The 6,000-nt window shown below is 48.0% G+C and overlaps 1 protein-coding gene across 9 annotated transcripts in view; it reads right to left on the minus strand.

Moving 5' to 3' along the window:
- ZZZ3 (zinc finger ZZ-type containing 3) overlaps window positions 1–5,571 on the minus strand; it is a 61,248-nt gene extending 55,677 nt beyond the window's left edge. For 7 of the 9 annotated variants that reach the window (XR_012674470.1, XM_075156052.1, XM_075156047.1 and 4 more), the window contains exon 1: window positions 4,913–5,012. The gene's annotated coding sequence lies outside the window, so the exon portion shown is untranslated. Of the gene's footprint in view, window positions 1–4,912; window positions 5,013–5,073; window positions 5,104–5,420 lie in introns of those variants that run through there. The other 2 variants (XM_075156050.1, XM_075156051.1) reach the window with 2 other exon arrangements.
- Between the last annotated feature and the right edge of the window lie 429 nt (window positions 5,572–6,000).

The raw sequence follows: 6,000 nt of genomic DNA on the forward strand, positions 1-6,000 counted from the left end.
TCATTCATCCAATTTGTCAAGACCATTTCACATCCTAATGCTTGTATTCCCTCCCAGATTTGTACTGTCCAGGCAGTTAGTAAATCTGCTTTGTTCTATCATCCAGGTCACAAACTGAATGACTAAACAGGATTAAATTCAGAAAATACACCTGCACAATTCCACTCAATGCATGCCTTCAATTTGAAATGTCCTCAAAGCATTTAATTAATAGGTAACTAACAGGCATGGCAAATCTTCTCTGGCAGTATCTATTTTTAGTGTTTCTAGATTCTTTAGCTGTGGAGATAAAATTCCTGACTTCAACACTACTGTACAGGCAGAGTATCTTTCAAACACAAATATACAAGGGAGGCTCTACCACTCTCCTCCCCCTTTAATGTATTTGTATGTTGCACAGTAACCCAGCTGCATTGCTCCTCCAATTTTGAATTTGGGCTATATCCCTCTTTTCCTTTCCTACACAGACACTTCAATTCACAAGAAAAATCACTAGCTCTGAAAAATTCCGATCTTATGTACATCTATATATATACACACATACACCAATAAAACAAAAACAACAACAAAAAGTAGGGTGTTACCATTTATGTATCAACAGGCAAACTCTCAAGAATGCTCATTTCCTTCTTGACTTTTAAATTTTCTAACTAAAGTAAGTGTTTTAAAGTGGTCAAATCACTGCATTTAGGGACACAAATCAGGTATTTCTCATGACAAAGCTGCCAAAATCCCACTGCTCTGGGGCGGGACTGACATATTCTCCAAAAGGTAAGCTTTTACCCTTCTTATCGCTAGTTTGGCACATGTGCACCCACTAATCAAAACAAATACTGTTTAAATACTGTATTTAAATCTGAACTAGTAAAAACATCTTTAAAATCTTGGACAATCAAATTGTCTATCTTGCCAACATTCATATTCCTATGTCCTATGATGAAGTTCAAAAGACCAGAAAAAATGGAGAGCAGCTAATGGCAATCTAATAGATAAAGCATTGCTACAAGGAGAATCAACTGTTTTCTGAAGCAACAAGACACGAACCGATCAGCTTACTGCAAAGCAAAAATATTTAAATTGAGTGTCAGGTAAAACTTTAACCATGGGGTGATAAGTTGCTGAAACAAGCAACACAAAAAGGAACTTCGTCATCAGAGGGAATGATCTCGATACATTCCAAAGGGCAGAGGCCTGGACTAGCTGACCTTTCTGTATTTCTATGTTTAACTGAATTCATTATAAGCATCAAAAATATTAAAGTAACTTTAAAGAACAATTATTGTAAGTTAAGCTACCAAGCTTTTTGTCTGAAGATACAAGAAACTCTTGTATGACAAATTGTCTATATAAGGGAAAGTAGTTAAATGCAAACTGTTAACTAATACACAAATTTTGAACACAAACTGTACAAATTATCAACCTAATATGCTACAAAACCCAAACCAAGTATATTGATTACAAAGCTGCACTTAATCAGAATCTTTTTAAAAGTCTTTTTGTTTGAAAAATAGTGTCCAATAAGGAAGACAACACACTATTTAATGTTCAGCTCTGCATTTCTTAAGTGTTTTACAAGTTACTCAAACAGAAAGGTTTTCACAAAACTAAAATAAACTCTCATGACAATTCTTCTACAACCAAGGCAGTTTTTGAAGCAGAAACCATATTTACAATGTTCTTAAAACTAGAACAATACAGAGTGTAAAGTTTATCAGAAGCAAGTTCTTATAATCAGCAGTTTGATTTCCAGCAAAGAACACTTAATTTGGAAACTAAAAAAAAAACCACCTTCCTCACTACAGAAGTGAGAAAGTTTCTCACTTTCTGCAACTTCACTCCCGCCTACAGAGGTGGCAGAATTTTTCTTGTTCAAGATTTTTAAGGACAAGTTCTACAAATATTCGTCTGGAATAATCTAAGTACGTTTAAACCAATCCCAAAGAAAGGGAACAATAGGTCTTACAGTACTGCATTTCTAGAACTGTGAGTGCAATGTAAATCTATAGATACAAGCAAGTGCTAAACACTTGAAAAATAAGTTCTCTTGCAAATCTGGTTCTTTATGACCAGAGAGACCTGTATCATCAGCTCCCACGCCATGCAAAGACTTCCATTTTTGGGAAAACCAAAACAAAGCAAACCCCAATAGATTAGCCCTAAAGACTTTAAAAAGAGCTTTTCAAATGTGAAAGACTAATTTAAAAAACAAGAAAAACCCCACAATTGGAAGTAGGGCAGACTGCAAAGACTTCTGTTCCGACTTCCTGAGTACTTTTAGAAACATTAAGAAAACATTTCTTATTTCCCTTATCCAACAAAGTGGTAAAAGAGCAGAGTAAAAGACTTTCCACCTTATATCAACCAGACAACTCTTACTGACCAGAAATCAACCTAATCAAAGTATCTAGAATGATCTGGAAGAACCAGAAACAAAAAAATCTTTAAGTCTCTTGGAGGTATTGGGAGAGTAAAGTCTTCATTCTGTATGAGACTATGGATAGCAGACTGGAATCTCACTACATAAGCATGTTAGAAACACTAATAAATATCAGAGCAGTCACGTGCTGTTCAGCTGTAGAACAGAGGCCCATACCAGGATACATTCCCAAATTTTGTGAAATAGAGATTTAGTTATTTTTGCACATTAAATCTGTAATAACACTGAGCTCAAAAATCCCACTTGCTATTTCTCTTTTTCCAGAAATGTTAAAAATTATGAGACAAAACATATAATTGAACTTCATGACTAAATAGCTTAGTAAGTAAGCTATTTAATACAGCCCATCTCTTAGTAATTATACACTTGGAGTATGCAATGCAAAGGAAAAATCGTTTCAGTTAATAGTGGTACAATTGAGAATTGCAACAACTACCTATATTGGACTGAATAACTAGACACATAAATTATCAACAGTATTTCAATTTAAGGTCATAACTGCTTCTCCTTACTGACACACACGGTTGTACTGTGTGACAGTCCTTCACAAAAAGCCTTACTGTAAATTCAAGACAGAATGTTTTTATGAAATAAGCATGACAGTGCTGGAGAAGGCCTGCAACCAAAGTTGTTCAGGTTCTGAATGACTTGCTAGAAGTCACATGTTAAAGTAAACTACTAACTGCTAACCCCTTCTAAGGCAATGGGAGTTTCATGAGTGACTTCAATTGGGTGAAAATTTCACCTAAAACCTATTCTTTTGAACATTTTACCACATACTCTTTACTTTAAAAGAACTGCATTTTTCTCCCCTGTTTAACACACACCATCTTTTTTTTCCTTAAATGAACTTTTTTCCACTTCTGATTAAGCAAATACTAATATTATTAATCTGAAAGACAGTACAGTAAGATTAAAAGATACTTGAAAACAAATTGCAACAGTAACTTGTCAACTTATTTTCTGAAAAGTTATACTTGCTTATGAAAAGAATCAAATTTTGCTAACCCCAAATCTACCAGTCCCTACTGGATCACCAGTCCTTGTAGCAACTGGGGGGGGCGGGAGGGGGAGGAGGAGCATAGTATCTAACCGTAGGTTAGAAATACACCCAAAAAGCATATTCTCAAACAGTTGCACAAGTTAGTATTTAATATGAAATACAGAGTACACTTAGAGTTTCACTTTAAAAGCCTCAGTAAACGATCACTATGTTATTAGTACAGTAATAATGACAGTATTAATGGAAAACATGCAAATACATGTACAACCGCTGAAGAGCTACTACAATTCGTTTAATAATAACTGCAAACGTATTTACCAAATAAAGCTTGGATCTTCAAAGCCTAAAGAACATATTCATTTATAAGAATTTAGTATCAGTTATGTGGCAGCCTAAAACCAGATTAGTAAAATGCAGAGTTATACTCCAAGACTACAAAAACTGCCAGCTTTCCTGGATAATCAGGGACGGAACACAAAACACCATAAGGAAGAAACAGAACCATATGCTCTCCCTTAAGAGAGATCAGGACTAGGAGACAAAGGGGACATTGCTGAGCTGGGACACTTGGATACTACCGGAATTATTTTTCCAACTACAAAGCAGAAATGTATTTTACAATTTTGGGATATAATGGGACATGTATCATAGCCTCAAGAGAGATCAGATTTGTGATGTTAAATCTCTCTCTTTTTGGACCCCTGCATCCTTAAACATCAGCGTTCCTACAGGGTAGGAGCAGTTTGGGTTCAACAGCAGAAACCTGAGCGAGTACACAAGCAACAGCATGGGACAGGTCTGAAAAGCAAGCCCAGACAGCAAAAACACCATGAAGTGCTTGCGGGGGGCAAGGGCACGGCCCAAGGCTGCACGCTGGTCGAGGAAGGGCCAAAGGACCTCTAGATGTTAACGCTGACTGGAAGCTGTGAAGGCAGCACTGGGGCGGTCGGAGAAACAGCCGAGCCAGCGCTGTGAAGTTGGGCACCCTGTCCAGCAGGTGATATGGCAAGGCAGCGGGGGACAACCAAGAGGCGCACCAGTGGGCTCTGCGGCGCACGCCGCCCGCCCCGGGACGGCGCCAGCAGCACTGCCCGCAAGCCCGGCGCCCGCGGCTGGAGGGCCGGGCCCCGGTGGCAAGGGCAGAGGCGGTGCGGCGGCGGGGGGTGGGGGCGAAGCAAGCAATGGGACACGGCACGGTCCACGACGCTGCAGCCTGCGCGCCTCTGGAGAGCCAGAGGCGGGGGGGGGGGGGGCTGCCGCGGCGCGGCCCGGGCACTGCGAGGGGCAGGCGTGAGGTGATCTGAGGTGAGGCGGGGCAGGGCCGGGGCGGGGGGGAGGAGGGAGCGGAGCGGAGCCAGTCGCGCTTCCCCGGGGCGCCCAACCCCGCCCCGCTCCCCGTGTGGCCCGGGGCACGATGGCGGGGAGGAGGCTGCTCCCAGGGTCCCCGCCCCCCGGGCCCCCGTTACCATTACCCAGCACGCCCAGCGCTGCGCCGCCATCCCGCAGCCGGCCCGCTCCCGCAGGGACCGCGCGACCTCGCGAGATTTCCTTCCCCCCCGCCCGCCACCCCCCGCCCCGCGACCCGGCCCGGCCCCGCGCGCGCGCACGCGCACCGCCCGCACTCAGCTCAGACCCAACATGGCGGCCGCGGCGCCGCGCACGTGTCCCCGGCCCCGCCGTGTCAGGCCGGGCGCGCGCATGGACACACGTACGCACACGTAACGCGCGGGAGGGGGAGAGGGGGGAGGGGGCGGGGCCGCCGCGCAGGCGCACGAGGCGCCGCTGCGGGCCAGCTGATTCGAACAGGGCGCGCGAGCCGCCACCTCCTCCCCGCACGCGCTGGTCACGTGGGGGCTTCCCCCCTCTCATTCCCTCCTCCTCCTCCTCCTCCTTCCCCCTCCCCTCGCGGGTTCCGAACTCGGCACCATCCGGGTCCCCCTTCCCCCGGGGCCGGGCCCGCGCCCGGGCCCGAGCCCTCACCTGGCGCCCGCTCCTCGGCGCGGCGGGCGCGGCCGGGCCGCGCAGCCCCGTGCGCGGCTCGCTCCCTCCGTGCTGCCCGCACCAGGCAGCGGCGGCGGCTCCGCACAGCGCCTGCTCCCCTCAGCGCGGCGGCGGCTCCTTCCGCTTCCTTCCCCTCCCCCTCCAGCCGCTGCGGCGGGGACCCGCTCCCTGCAGCTCCGCCTGCTGGCAGAGGGCGGAGGCGCCCGGCCCGGCCTTGCCCGCCGCCGCGGCCAACGGCCGGGGGGCGGCCCGCTGCCCGGGGGTGGGGGCCGAGCGGCGCCGCGCTCCGGCATGCCCCGAGGGAGGGCCGGCCCTGCGAGGGGGCTGGGGGACGGGACGTGCCGCCGTGCGCTGGGGCAGGTGTCTGGCGGAGCGCCCCGGGGGACGGAGCTCCGCGTGCCCGGCCAGGGCGGGCGGCTGAGGCGGGAGGAGGAAGCGGGCGGCGCGGCCCGAAGCGGCACCCGGCGGCTGCTCCCGCCGTGCCGGGCAGCGCCGCGGCCGTCCCGCCTGCCGCCCCCTCCGGCGGGCTGCTCTGGCGCCGTGCCGCGCCGCCGGCGGC

Source organism: Calonectris borealis, chromosome 8 (genome assembly GCF_964195595.1).
Source record: "Calonectris borealis chromosome 8, bCalBor7.hap1.2, whole genome shotgun sequence".
NCBI classification, from domain to species: domain Eukaryota; kingdom Metazoa; phylum Chordata; class Aves; order Procellariiformes; family Procellariidae; genus Calonectris; species Calonectris borealis.